This window comes from Phragmites australis, chromosome 20, assembly GCF_958298935.1.
Source record: "Phragmites australis chromosome 20, lpPhrAust1.1, whole genome shotgun sequence".
NCBI classification, from domain to species: domain Eukaryota; kingdom Viridiplantae; phylum Streptophyta; class Magnoliopsida; order Poales; family Poaceae; genus Phragmites; species Phragmites australis.
In genome coordinates, this window is record NC_084940.1 from 12,496,098 (window position 1) to 12,511,584 (window position 15,487).

The window sequence follows — 15,487 nt, forward strand, 5'->3', positions numbered from 1 at the left end:
CCCTTGCCTATGACATCTACGTTGAGGAGTACTCTCCGCACCGCGTGATGCGGCAATTCGGGAAGTTGCAGGCGTTCCCACTCCCGCTCACTAGAATGGTGCCTAGCAATGTACACACGTTGTAATTACCTTTTCATTGGAGACACCGTTGCAAATTTTTTCATATGCTTATGCTTTTACACGTTGATGCGCAAGGGGGCTCATACCACAAGCACGTTTGCGTCTCGGGTGCAGACATGGGTTGATAGATGGGAGCATGCTGTCAATGACATCATGGACGAGGATCGCCCGCACTGTGAGGAGGCATATGCGGAGTAACTATCCTGGTTCGTGGCTCAGACGCGGATCTGGGTCATGTACACACCGACTAAGTTTCCGCGGCATGAGCCGAACGTTCGCGATACGTACCCGATGCACATGAACCAGGCGTGTTCGCTTGAGGTACGTGGAGTAGTACACGACTCCTCATTTACTATACTTATTGGTACAAATAAATTGACTAATCAAATAAAACTTTTCTTTGCAGAGGGACATATTGCGTCAGATTGATGTCGAGGCACGCGCGACCAAGGTGCAGATCGATAGTGACCTCGAGGTCCCCAGGGTGGAGGTGAGCGCGACGTTAGGCCAGATTATCCGGCAGGTGAGCAAGGCCTTCAGGTCGTTTAGCTGTACCTCATCCTCGGACGTTGCGACAGGACCACTAGCATCAGCTACTCCCCCGGCATGCCCATCGACTACATTCACCGATCCCCCACACCCATCGGTACGTCCCACCTACATAGCCTAGCCATCGAGGCTGTCTTTCTCGTCGAGGCAGTCCTTCTCGGGGACCAATGACCCGCACTATAGTGGCGCTGGCCTATGCATTCTTTCTCTGGCGCCGATGACCCCCGTTACGTTGTCAAGTCTCCAGGCCAGCCTTCACCAGTGCCGGTGACAACTTCTACGCCGGCAGCAGGTCCATGCAGCCTTCCTCCGCAGACTCGGGTCCTTTGAGTTCTCGCGTCCCCAGCTCAGGTATGACACTCACTTCATGATTAACCAATTGTTACGTATATCACCCTTTACTGGTGCTAACATGTTTTCTTCGTTGTTCTATGTGTAGAGGTTGACGATCTCAAGGACGTAGAGGCGCAGGGTAGCTACATGGAGTTGCTCACCAGGGAAGGTAGTCAGGTCCCTGGGTACTCGTACATCTTCGGACAGAGTGACAAGCTCGGTGCGTCCCAGCTACCTGGCACGCCAATTTCGGGGACACAACCCTCCCAGGACAACTACGCCACTTCACCTCCCGATGGACGCCCTGGGAGGACGATCGTTCCACTAGACCCGTTGACGTACTCAGCTCACCAGGTGAGAGCACAAAGGCACAGGGTCCCGAGGTCGGATGCGACCAGAGGGGTCGTCCCCAAGAGGGCTATGTTTTGTTACGTTATTGTCGGTGTTATGGTATTATGTTAATGTCGGTGTAATGCTATTTTTTTCATGCTACTATGTTATTATTAGTGTCATAATATGTTTCATGTCTCGTGTTTTTTTTTTTGCGATTCTATTTGGAGCATCTAGTCATACCATGAGCATTCCATAACAATAATAATAAACATGTTGACCTAACGTGCAATGGCATTCTGCGACATACTAAACATACCTTAGGGGATTTAAAAGGGCAAAGATCGATGGGACGATACACAAATTACAATGCCGTCCTGATAGCGGTTCTAATCGTACTGACTTGGAGTGAATTGTGAGGACGCTCCTAAGGCCCAATAATCTCCAGCACCGTATTGCATTGAAGGAGGAGGAGCATGAGGTGGAAGAGGAACATCCCTATTATGGCACGGGCAGGTACACCATGGATCAATGCATACAGAAGGGTTCTCCATGTGTATTACAGGAGGACTTGGCATATTCTCCACTTCTCTCTGCAAGTTGAATATTTGGTCTCACATGTGGTGGATGTAATCATGGAAATGCTGCAGAACAGGAGGATCGTCCTATCTCGTGTACTAGCAGTTGTCAGGGTCGTTGTCAGAGGCCTGCAAAAATGTGAAGGTCACAATATATAATGTTTTCAAATATGGATATAGACGATGATGGTGAAATAATTCTTACCCTACCAAGAGTACATCGGAAGAATCAACACCCCTCCCATGAAAGCTCCCATCGTACATCTGAATGACACAATTGTAGCCATATGAGCACTTGGGCTATGGCTCATTTGGGTGCTCGTAAATTCTTAGGTGACTTGGACGACAAAAATCACTCCTATCCTGCAAAGAAAAGTTGTAGAGAGGCTCTTCGTACTCAGTTGGACCAAATGAACCTTCCCATCTCACCGCCACCCGCCCCGTCCCCTTCTTCCTCGCCCCCTCCCTCCCCTACCCTCCATTGATTGTTGTGGTTTCAGTTTCTAGATACATGAGCCTTTTATAGATGCGTTGTAGTAGCATACATCCTTTTACCATGGCGTAATATTACTGTCAAATTTGTGTTACCCGCACACATCCAACCGTGATAATAAAACACGTACTCTTTTTTCAGACCTAGCCTATTCATACCTAGTATTTTTCAGAATTAGCCTTCTCATCAGTAGCCTTTTCAGACGTAGCCTTTTCAGAAGTAGTCTTTTTAGACGTAGCCTTTTCAAAAGTAGGCTTTTTAGAAATAGCATTTTCAAAAGTAGGATTTTCAAAAGAAGCCTTTTCATAAGTAGCCTTTTCATGAGTAGCCTTTTCAATTGATATGACCACACCTTACTACAGAATCAACTCCTTTTCAGATCCGATTTCCGTGGACTTAGTCCATGTACTAGCACGAATCTGCAGTATAAATAGATGACCTCCTGGCCACATGTACAACCAAACCAATAGCCTCAACCTCCACAACTTCAACGAAAATGGCGTCTGATCCTTTTCCCAAGAAATACTTGCCATATACTATGCCTAATGGGGTCGAAGTGCTCATGCGCTGATGTGGAGACCTTTGTAGGGTGATGAAGTTGTCACGTCCTGAAACCGTAATCATGTAATTAAGTCTAATTATGTTTCATTAGTGCCATGATTAGTTTTGAGGCAATTTATTTTGGAATGCTAGTGCAATTCATTTAAAGTCACTCAAATGAGAGAAAAAAATTAGGGAGAGAAAAGAATATAATTCGTAGTTAAAATGGACTCCTTTATCTAACATGTGGGGCCCACATGTAGGCCAACCACTCCTCTATCTCTCCCTCACTCTCCCACTTGCCCCCTCACCCATGCTCCCTCTCCCTCACCGCAGCAAGGCAGCAGTGCCGCATCTCCTCTCTCCTCTCTCAAGCTCTCTCACTCCTCTCTCGGATTTCTCCCTCTAAAAGCGAAGCTGAGGTACGCATGTGGTATCCATACGATCACTAGATCCTAAGCTATGCATCCCTCCAAATTGTTTGCTCATTCCCGAAGGATTCGAGCCGATTTTTGACAATTCTTAGTGTTTTGGTTGAAGCACGAGGAACACCGGATTTCTTCATCTCCCGGGCGGATTCCTCCGTTTCCTTCATCACCCGACGGTCACCAACCACCACAAGCACCATGGGTAAGTCTCTTAGGCTTTCCTCGGCGAGAATGCGAGATTTGGTTGGTTGATTTCGAGTTAGAGTGAAGTTCTAAGGTTCTTGAGCTTTGGAGCAAAATAAGGATCGAGATTTGAGTTAGGAATCGAATTTGCTAGGTTGGTGAGTAAGTTCTATATTCTATGAACTATCTCAAACATATCTCTCTTTGGTTTGGAGTAGCTCGCAAAATCAAATCGGCCATTTTCCCTACAAAGAAATGCTTTTTGCAGAACTCGAGAGACTCTAGAAAATTGTCCGGAGACTCCGCAAAAATTCGTGAGACTCCGTAGTTACTGTTCACCAGACTTTTCTTCGTGCTAATATCTTGTAAAATTCATAATAAATTTTCCGTAGCTCCAAAAATTATGAAACTAATTTTGTTGGTTTCATAATAACCTCGTCTACCTATTAAAAATATCCTCAGTCATGAAATAGTTAATTAACGTTCTGAGATAAATTAATTAGGTTAACACTTCATTAGTTCACCGTTAATTCTTTATAAGTCCAAAATTGGTGAATCTAATTTTGCTAGTCCTCTTATGACTTGTTGTAACTAGGAAAAATGTTCATACATTATAAAGCCTACTTTTCATGACATTTCTTTATATGCATATGGTGGCATACATTGTTGCACTTCATTTATGCTCATCATTGCACGCGTTCTTGTTTAGTGAACGAAGAACCGGCGCGTGCCGTGAAGGCGACGCCAATCTACCAAAATTTTGTGAGTGTTACTAGGTAGCATTAGGCGGTCACTTGAGCAACAAGGCAAGCATCTAAGCGTAGTTCTCCCATTACTTTGGATCATATGTGTCTGATGTGATAAATTATGATTTATATATGTTATGCATGAGTTTGAGTCGATGTAGGGTTTATGATGGGTAGAACCTATGTTGATGCACTAATTCTCCTGTCTTGATTAATTGTTGATATGTATCCTTATAGCTCGGGTTTAATATGGTGTTGTCTAACGTAAAATATTACTCGTGGTGCTTAGCAAGTGCTTAGATCTTTGGTAGAAGTCGAACAGTGAAATGTTTCATCGTTTGCAAGCATAAGCTTTAATTACTTGCACAATGATCACAATGATAGGTTGTTGGTGTTGGTTGGATGAGTGGTGAGGATGAGAAGAGATGTGGGCGGTGTTAGAGGTGTTTCTCCTGTCCGGATGTGGAGTTCCCCTAGGTAGGTCGGGAGAGGAACCCAGACACCATAGACCGCTTGCATCGCTTAAGCACCGATCATTGTTGCAGTTGGCTTTAGCACTTTTTGTGCTTACTATATGTCGCATATGGGAACAATAAGCCGATTACCTTTGTAGCTATGGCTTTTTGGCATGCGGGTTGATGGTGTCGGGCATGAGTCCCGTTGGGGTATCCAATTTGCTTCGGGAGTAGTTCTGGATGACCCCCGCACCTATCGGCGCATGTTCAAATGGTCAGAGCTTATTGGAAAAGGTTGACATGAGTACCCCCTTGTATAGACCTGTGTGGTCATGTAAGAAGTATGGTCCTCAAGTCGTATAGGTAAATGAGTACCCCCTGTAGGGTGTAAAAATATTTCAAAATGCCGCACTCTCAGTCATGAGCATGCTTTTGTCCATTTGCACCGATCATAGTTTCTTTTGTTGGTTAGGAGTTGAGTCGGTTTTTGTCTCATCCTAACTCTCTTTTGCTGTAAATTGTAATAACTTGGTAAATGTTTAAGAACTTGTACTTTAATGTTAATTACTCGCTCTTTATTAAGCTATGTTGTGATGTTAAATGTTGGAAAGGCATGTGTTCCGATCTTGGATACAAAACACATGCCGGGACTACCAGAGAGGTATTTTGATTAATCATTGAAGTCGTGATTAGGTAAATAATTGACTTAATGATTAATTAGAATATTATTTGGACGGTTCCTTACAGAAGTCATCCGAGTTCTCTGACACCTACAAAAGGAGGTTCTTCATGTGCCACAACTATGAATACGATCTACTGCAGGGAAGCACCAATATTGGCTCCCGCCGCCAGGTAACCATTCTAGCCAAACTACTCCAAATACAACTAAGAATTACCACTTAATATTTTTGTCTTCGTTGCAGTCTCTGCCACCACTATGTGACTTCTTACAGTAGCTGGATACTGAGCAGTCACAAGCGGATGTGTTCCTCCTTCACACTCAGCAATCACGCTGCTTGGAGACGCTTCCATGAGATGGAAGCCGATGAGAGGAATGAGGCTACGCGCAAGCGCATTCAGGAGGAGCAGCAGAAGGTGAGGGAGGAGTGTAACCGCATGATGGCGGAGGCCCATGAGGCAGAGAGGGAGAGGAAGTGCGAGAGGGCACGTTGGGCACGTGAGGCAGGACTGGAAGCGGCGAGGAAGGGAAAGTAGCCACGTATGACTCAATAAATCACATGTTGTAATCATGCTATTTACATTCCCTAAGACATGTTAGGTTTAGACGCGGTGCTTGTTTAGGTTAGAATGATTGTGTATTGTACATGCCACCTTTCTGTTTCCTATTAAAATCACCATGTTCACCTTTCTGTTTCCGTAAAATCTGGGTATCCAAAATATCGTACAAGCATCTAATGGCATTGGATTAATCTAAAACATAAACATTACGGTGCAGGCCTGTTGTGCCAAATAAAAAGAGAAGGTAGCAAGGTGTCGTCCGTTGATTGGGCGACACCTTGCTATCGCGCGTTCAATGGGCGGCATGAAGATCTCGCTTGTTCATCGGGCGATAGCAAGGTGTCGCCTGGTGAACGGGTGACATGTGGTCTCATCGCATTTTTTAATCTTCTGACAGATGGGGACCACAAAGTCTCGCCCGTTCATCAAGTGAGACCTTGCTCTCGCCCGATCAACGTGCAACGATAGCATATTGTTGTAATATTTTGAAACGGCCGTGTAATTTTGCAAATTTTGACAAAAAATATATAAACAAATTCAGTGACGGAACCTACGTGATACTGGGCTGCCCAATGCCATCCGCAAATATGGCCCATGGCCTGTTTGAAACACATTATTTTTGTTTTGTTTTGTTTCCCGTTAGAGTTGAAGGCACAATGAATATCCACCGTTTCAAACAAGGAGACATTATCGCATTGCCTGCTGGTATAGCTCATTGGTGCTACAATGATGGTGAAGAGCTTGTTGTAGCCATATATGTCTTTGATACAAACAATGGTGTAATCCATGGCTCCTGCAAGCTCCCTCCCTCGCTCTCCCCCCACCCCAAGCTCCATCTGCACTGCCCTCGCTACTGCCTCCCCTGCACTTAACACCCCCATCGCCACCCATAGCTCCTCCCTCTTTGCCCCCTCCTGCTAACTGCTAGCTGGTGCCGTGTGCTCAGAGATGGGTGATCGCTCCTCCATGCTGTCGGAGGATTGGGACCTTTTGGCTGGCAAGGAGATCCAGGTAGAAGTCTTGGCATGCTTCAAGTCCTCGGTACATCACCCCTCTTCCTCCCTCGACGGATGCTTCTTTCTGCTTGCGGTTTTCTGTCGTTACACATTCAGGCTTTCCAAATCCTTTGTTAGCCACACTCTTCATGTGGTTCTGGGGGGGGGGGCACCCCGACTATTTTTACATTTCTATAGAGTCGGATTGGCATTTCCGTTTCTCTATAGCTTCCAAAGCTGTTGGTCCTTTGTCTATTCGCTCAACAGAATCACCACGAAGCACTTCGATGTTTACTTTCATCTGTGGAGAGATGGTGGTGCCAATTGACATAAAGAGGCTACCATTCGGGAAGTAGAGGAAGTAAATCAATGGTCTCTTGTCACTAGAAGGAAATCTTGGAGCGTAAAGAGGGTCTCTTTCCCTCTAAGGGTTGTTCAATCTTCACCTAAGAAGAAATCACTCCCTTCTCTTCCTTCATCCCATTCTATCAAGATTGGGAGTGTCCTCTGCCCGTTGCCAATTTCCAACCCTTACCTAGATCATCAAGCCTTGCTTAGCACCTCATGTCCAGCCTTAGTGCCTTCCAATTCGTTTTTTGTTGGTCCTAATTGGGAGCTTAGCTTTAGCTCTCACAGTTTATCCCTTAATCTACAAGCTATATTTCATAAGACAATCTCCAACCATATTCCCTTTATTTCGTTCTCTTCCCGATTCCTCTCCCCGTTCCCATTCCCTTTATTTTTTCTCATCTCTAACAACTTCCCTTCGAAGGGATTCGTGAAGTGGAAGGAGAGAGAATCTCGTCCTGAAAGGAATGACCTTTGAAATCCCTTCATGATGAGAACCGTAAAGAGAAACTATTGGAGCGCTGAAGGGAATGGAAATCCCTTCGTAAAGGGAATAGCAAAAATCCCTTGGAGATGGTCTAACAAGACCAACCAATAGTTTAAAAAGGAGAGCTCCCATTGGTCGCCCGCTCAAGCAAAATATTTGGGCATCCTTGTAGCATACCCCCTCACGCACACTCGCGTCTTCCCCATGTTAGAGGGTTCAAAGCCCGAGGGAAAAGGTTGGATGTTATCCCTGTTGGCTACAAGGCGGCCTATGCGAAGGTGCACTCGAGTGGGACAGAATTTGAGAGGATGTCGACCACCCGATCAGAGCGTCTGCTTAGTCATGTCAATAGGGGAAACCCGGTGCACACTCGTTCTTGCTTCAGATGCTGAAGCTCAGACCATCTGATAAGGTTTTGTACAAACAAACTAAGGTGTAGAAGCTACTACAACTATGGGCATAAGAGCCACCAATGCCTCGTTCATAAAGGCAAAGAGTAATTCAGCAGGAAGGAAAAAGCTTCTTCCCAAGTGAGACCCCCGGACCCACCACTGTGCAGAACCACCCTTTCGGTGATGTGCGATCGTGCCCCTACTAGTACAACTGCACAATCCGCTCAATTAGAGAAAACCCCCCTCCTCTCCAACTCTTGGTCTCCCTGTAGCCCTCCACATCAACAGTAGAAAACCCTCTAATCAGAGCTCCTCACCGGAAGCTATGGTGAACTTTGCAATCAACATGATTAGATTCTTGCCGCCTGAGATGGTCATCAAGGATGGGGGTGAGGAGTGCATTCCTCGTTCTCAGGTCTCACTTTCTGGCAACCCGCTCTATGCCCATGAGGAATTTGTCATCGTTGAGGATGAAGGACAAGTTCTGCACCCCAATGAGTACAACAACTTCAGCCATGAGGTGAGGCATTATCTACAAGATGAGATGTGCCTTCAGGTCCAGTACAGCTACCTCCATCTTTTTGGTATTGGCCTTTATCAGTTAAGAGGTGCCTTCCAGAAGGAAATCCTCCTTAGTGGTAATGATCATTTGGTGAATGGGGTTTTGGTTCATTTTGTGGAGCATGAGAAGATCCTTAACCTCAGAAATTCACCTTCTCATAAGATTGGTTAGTTCATGCTTCTTGGTTACCCACTTGACTAAGAAACTGGTTCACTGCCATTCCAATGCATGCAGTAAAGCCTATATCTTGGTCAGATGTTGTTGGAGCAAGAGTTCGTCTTGCCCCAGCAAGTACGGTGAGAGTTTCTTCTAAGGAGGAGACTCAAGCTTAGAGACAAAGTTTGAGAGGAAGGAACACCATGAATGTATTGATGGTAGAAAAAATGGATCGATCTGGGGGGAGTATCATAGCGTGACTTGGTATTTTTTCACCTCTGTGTCCTTCTGCCGTTCTAGCTCATCCCTTTGCCCAGGCGACCAGGGCTCCTATTTATAGGGCCATGCATAGCTTGGCGTACAAGTTATCACAATGTACAAATATCTGAGATCTGACCGAATTATTGGGCCTTATCCCGGATAACTACTTTCTACCCTACCTGAGAGATAAATATCTACTGTGGTAACTATCGTGGTGCCTGCCCCCTAAAGTGTGGTAAGTCGGTCACCAATTGCGGCCCGGTGCCGTACTGTTAGGGGTGTCAGGATAGCCTCCATTACGCTGGGGTGTCAGAGCGGCGTCCATCAGCCTAGGCATTTAATGCCGGTCACTTCCTTGCAGGCGAAGCATGACCGGTGCTCCCCTTCTGGCAGATCTTTCCTAAGGCCTGCTAACTCACCTTATAGCCTCCAGGAAGCCGGCCTGAACAACTGGAGATGAGGGCTTCGGGAGGCATGGCTCCGGAGGTGAAGGCTTCGGGAGGCAGAACTCCGGAAGACCGGGGCTTTGGGAGGCTGAGGCTTCAGGAGACCTAGGTCTCGGAGGGCCGAACTTCGGGAGGCCAGGCTTTGGGAGGCTGAGCCAGTTAAGCCAAGGGAAGGCTTCGCAGGTACGAAGAGGTACCGCGAAGGAGCCCGATGACTTCGGAGGTCGAGCCTTTAGCTGAGGATCCGGAGATCAAGGCTTTGGAGGGACCTAGATAGTAATCTTCAACCATTATCCTCAAGCTAGTTTATTTTCCCCCAACAGTACCCCCTCATTCTTGGGCCCCGATGTTTCGGAGGGGGAGAGGATGTAGAGGAAAACTAACCCCAACCTGGTATAGTATCAAAGATGCCCGATGGTAATTCCCTGTCCTTAAGAAGTTTTTTCGTCGGGAACCGTGGGCGTCGATGGCGAGGCCCAAGGCTGATGGCGTACTGGTGGTGGCGATCTGCTCCCGAGCTTGTTGGAGCTGGCATGCGCGGTGTCGGGACCCTGGGCCAGAGGGGCGTCGATGGATGTGGTGTACTCCGGGGTCCGTGCCGAGGCCGATACAGGTTATCCGGATTCCTTTGGTAATGGTTCTTCCTGCCTTTTGAGGTCGCCAGAGTAGAGGTTACGTGTAGGATTGGGGGACCCTACGTGTTTGCCTGGCAAGATCAGACGTGCCACTGCCGCGTTCTGACTGGACAATGCGAGGGGTCGTTTAGGGTCTTGTGCCCACGCCCCTGTCACGCGCCGAAAGGAGTATGTGTTATTAATGTGATGGGACGTTTGTGCGAGAAAATGAGGCATTCATCGTGGAACGCTGCCATGTGCTGGCGGAACGACTGGGGGTATGGCCACAGTCCCCTCAGGAATTCAATGGGGGACACCGCTGTGTTGGTTCCGCTTCATCTTCCGAGCTTACGTGGCTGCTTGGCCCGAGTATATAGCTGGGGTCACCTGGCTGGATTCTCCACAGCCTTACAAATGAGTAGTTAATCTTGACTTGAATATGGCGTCGTCTTCCTCCTTATCCTCTTCAGAGATGTCGATGATCTTGACGGCTTCTTCGGGAGCTGGACCGTTTCGATCGTCGGCAGAGGCGCCGGTGGCCACGCCGCTTCCATCTCTGCAAGGGAGGCTGCCTGCCGCTCTGGCCTGACCCTTGGCTTGGGAGGTCACACCCGTCGAGATCATCGATATCTCCAATGACGATGAGGAGATCGACTGGGATCTCCTGCGGGGGGAGAGCGAGCAGGTGTCTACGGAGACGACGACGACTTTGACGGCGAAGGAGGAGGCCAGGAAGGCGAGAGAGAAGGCCCTGCTGGTGACCTTCTCGAACTCTTCTTTGTCCTCTGACAGCTCCGGAGCCAGCTACTGTATGGCTTCCGCAGCGGTAGGCCGCAGATGAGGCGCAAGCACCGCCCCATGTGTGGCCCTTGCCGGGACCCGTAGGAGGTGAAGGTGGTCTCCTGGAGGGAGTTCTTGGTGAATTCATGAGGCATTCATGTCTCACAGTCGACCATGGCCTTGCTGTAGGCCCATGGCTTGACTTAGTCGCCTTGTACTCTTTCTCACCCTGTTTTGCTCTGTCGGGGTCTATCTTCTTCATAGCAATTTCTATACTGTTGCTTTTGTATGTGTCCTCTAGATGTACTAGTTATTTAATAATATAATATGGACCTTCGGGGATGGTCGTGTCTCTTTCTGTATAGGAGTGCAAGGGGATCTTTTGAACGGGTGACCGTTTGTGTGTGTGCCTTCGTACCTTCGAGCGTGCTTCTTCGTCCCCTTCATAGGCGATGGTTAGTTTTTCGGATGACCGAGGTACCGAGCCTTTGCATACATCATCGTCGGTTTCGTTCCTTCTGGGGGAGAGGTGGCCTCGGGAATCTGGTGGCGGTAGATACGTAGGGTAACTAAGGAGGGCCGGGTGAAGCAGTGGCGACCTCGTCGTTCCCGATTATTGCGTACTCCTCGAGCTCGGCACTGGTAGGGCCTTCTTCCAAATTTGTTCCAGATTTCTGACCCAGCGAAGTCCATCTGGAACCTTTGGAGACAAGCTCTGAAGGTGGTCCTCGACCCTCCGGGTTCCTTAGCCATTGCCCGGCTTCGAAGGCGATCTATTTAAAGCATAGCGACATCGTTGTTGGAGGCGAAGCCGAAGGCTAGATGGGAGAGGTGGTCCGTGACCCCCTCAGCCCTTAGCCACTGCCCGGCTCTAGAGGTACTCTGTCCGGTGCCTGGCGACGGTGTGTCGGAGGCAAAGCCGAAGGGTAGGCGGGAGAGGTGGTCCGTGGCCCCTCGTCCCTTAGCCACTACCTGGCTCCGGAGGTACTCCATCCAGAGCCTGGCGACGGCATGTCGGAGGCGAAGCCAAGGGACAGGAGGGGGAAGTGGTCCGCGACCCCCTCGGACCTTAGCCGCTGCTCGAATCCAGAGTTACTCTATCCGGAGCCTGGCGACGGCGTGTCGGGGGCGAAGCCGGAGGCCAGTCGGGGGACGTGGTCCGCGACCCCCTCGGCCCTTAGCTGCTGCCTGGCTTTGGAGGTACTCCGTCCGGAGCCTGGCGACAGCGTGTCGGAGGCAAAGCTGAAGGCTAGGCTGGAGAGGTGGTTCACGACCCCCTCGGCCCTTAGCCGCTGCCCGGCTCTAGAGGTACTCCGTCTGGAGCCTGGCGATGGCGTGTCGGAGGTGAAGCCGAAGGCTAGGCGGGGGAAGTGGCCTGCGACCACCTCGGCCCTTAGCCGCTGCCAGCTCTGGAGGTACTCCGTCCGGAGCCTGGCGATGATGTGTCGGAGGCGAAGCTGAAGACTAGGTGGGAGAGGTGGTCCGCGACCCCCTCGGCCCTTAGCTACCACAATGAATTTGCGACCTCTGCAATTGACAGTCGAGGGTTCCACTATGTTTCCCATGCCATGCAGTGTGGGCTTTTATTAAATATCAGTATAACGCTCATAAAATGACGTATGAAATGTGTCTTTAAAGGAGATGGTAGGGTAATGATTTTACCTTTTACCATACATGTTTTGAGTCACGCGGGTCATACCTTTCACCGTAGGGAGGGGGATTTTTATACCCCTTTGATTTGTTTGCTGTGCCCTTTGGAGGCTAGCGGGTTTCGTACCCCTTCGACACGGAGGTATTTGCCTTCAAGATGCCAGGGTGCTCTTCCCGTCATTTCCTTTCAAAACCTTTCCGCCCGGCGGAGTTTTCAAAAAATATCCCCATCTGCGGGGTTTTTTTTGGAAGTCTCTCCACTTTGGCGGAGATTTGGTAAACTCTCTGTGGCGCAGAGGTTTGGTAAAGCTCTCCGTTTTTGCCGGAGGTTTTGTAAAACTCTCTGTTGTGAGGAGGTTTTTGGAAGTCCCTCCTTTGTAGCGGAGGTTTTTGGAAGTCTCTCCATTTTTGCGGAGGTTTTTCAAAGTCTCTCCATTTTTGCGGAGGTTTGGTAAAGCTCTTCATTGTGCGGATGTTTTGGTAAAGCTCTCCGTTTTTACCGGAGGTTTTGTAAAACTCTCCGTTGTGCTAATGTTTGGTAAAGTTCTCTGTTTTTGCCGGAGGTTTTGTAAGACTCCATTTTTGCCAGGGGTTTTGTAAGACTCTCCGTTTTTGTAGAAGGTTTTGTAAGACTCTCCGTTTTTGTCGGAGGTTTTGTAAGATTCTTCGTTTTTGTCGGAGGTTTTGTAAGGTTCTCCATTTTTGCCGGAGGTTTTGTAAGACTCTCCATTTTTGTCGAAGGTTTTGTAAGATTCTCCGTTTTTGTCAGAGGTTTTGTAAGGTTCTCCGTTTTTGCCGGAGGTTTTGTAAGACTCTCTATTTTTGTCGGAGGTTTTGTAAGATTCTTCGTTTTTGTCGGAGGTTTTGTAAGGTTCTCTATTTTTGTCGGAGGTTTTGTAAGGCTCTCCGTTTTTGCCAGAGGTTTTGTAAGATTCCTTGGCATGTATTAATGCTGAAGGCCCTACACACTATCGGATCTACGCAATACCTTCTAGGAAACCTAGGTAGTCTTGCCTTCCAAGTGACCTAGGTATGCAACACCCGCGGTGTGTAGGCTTGTCGTGCTCCCGAGGAAACGCTCGGGGGGTGCACCGCAACACTTTCCACCAAAGATGTGCCCTGGCGCGTGGAATTCATACGACCGAAGCTATGCAATACCTTCAAGGAAACCTAGGCCTAATGCCTTAGCGGTGACCTGGGCATGCTGCACCCGCGGTATATAAGCATTTCGTGCAACGAGGATTCCTTGCAACAGCATTCCTCAGAGCACCGCATCCTCACATCAGGGCAGTCCCCTGATATGCGGCATCCACACACTATCGAGGCTATACAATACCTTCCAGGAAACCTAGGCAGTCTTGCCTTAGCGGTGACCTAGGAATGCTACGCCCGCGGTGTGTGGGCTCCACTACCTACCAGGGCAAAGCCTACCCTCCGGGAAACCTTTTCAGGTGACCTTGGGTTTAGGCAAGCAATGCTTACTGGTGTGTGGCCCTATCACGCCTCTGAAGAAATCCCTCGGGGGTGACGCAACTACATTACCAAGGAAGTCCCTTGATAACCGGTATCTACACACTATCGAGGCTACACAATACCTTCCAAGAATCCTAGGCAGTCTTGCCTTCCAGGTGACCTAGGCATGCTACGCCCGTGGTGTGTAGGCATGTCGTGCAACGAGGATTCCTTGCGACGGCATTCCTTAGAGCACCGCATCTCCACCACCAAGGACATCCCCCGGGGCACGGCTTTGACACCCGAGGGTATGCAAATGCCTTCCAGGGCACCCTGGGTATAATCTTCCTTCCAGGTGACCTAGGCATAAGCGGCGCCTGCGGTGTGTGGGTCTTACTGTCTACCGAGACTACGCAATGCCTTCCAGGAAATCTAGGCAGTCTTGCCTTCCAGGTGACCTAGGCATGCTATGTCTGCAATACGTGGGCTTGTCACGCCACCCGAAGATGTCCCACGGGTGGCACCGCAACACGGTCTATCAAGGAAATCCCTTGATACGTGGCAACTACACTTCCGAGGCCGCACAATGCCTTCTATGAAACCTGGGCAAACCCGCCCCCAGGCGACCTAGGCATGATACGTCTGCGGGAGTGTAGGGATTTTGCATAGTTATACTAGCTAAGTTTTGCAGTCTACTGTTCGCAATAAGAAGTTGATTGCAGTATAAAATATAGCTAGGTTATATAACTATTCATGCTAAATGAGGATGTAACTCAAGTTCTACTGCTTCTACCTAGTGGCTATCTATTGCAAAAGACTTCTAGCAGTAAGGTTGGAGGCCTCCAACACACTCTAACCTTGTTGTATGAAAGATAGATCACTAGGTAAACTACTGATAGTTAATAGTGGGAGTATCTTTGTAGAAATAAGGTCTCTATTGTGAAGCTTGGAGTCCTCAAAGCCTGTGGCTAGGCCAGGAGAGGTGGTGCTTGACCCCCTCAGCCCTTAGCCGTTGCCCGGCTCCGGAGGTAATCCGTCCGGAGCCTAGCGACGGCATGCTAGAGACGTAGTCGAAGGCTAGTCGGGAGAGGTGGTACTTGACCCCCTTGGCCCTTAGCCATTGCCAGGCTCCGGAGGTAATCCGTCCGGACCCTGGCGATGGCTTGTCCCCGACTCAGTTCTCGTTGCTGGATATAGTACCATTGGTAATAGGGTTGGTAGTGACGGTGTAGGGTTGAGGGGCTGGGGATTTGCCCAGGAATTTTCCCCAGGCCTCCGAACCCTACGTCATCCTTCGCCAGCTCCTTCTACGGCCAGGTATTCTGCTTGCCTTCCGAGGTATTCCTCCCG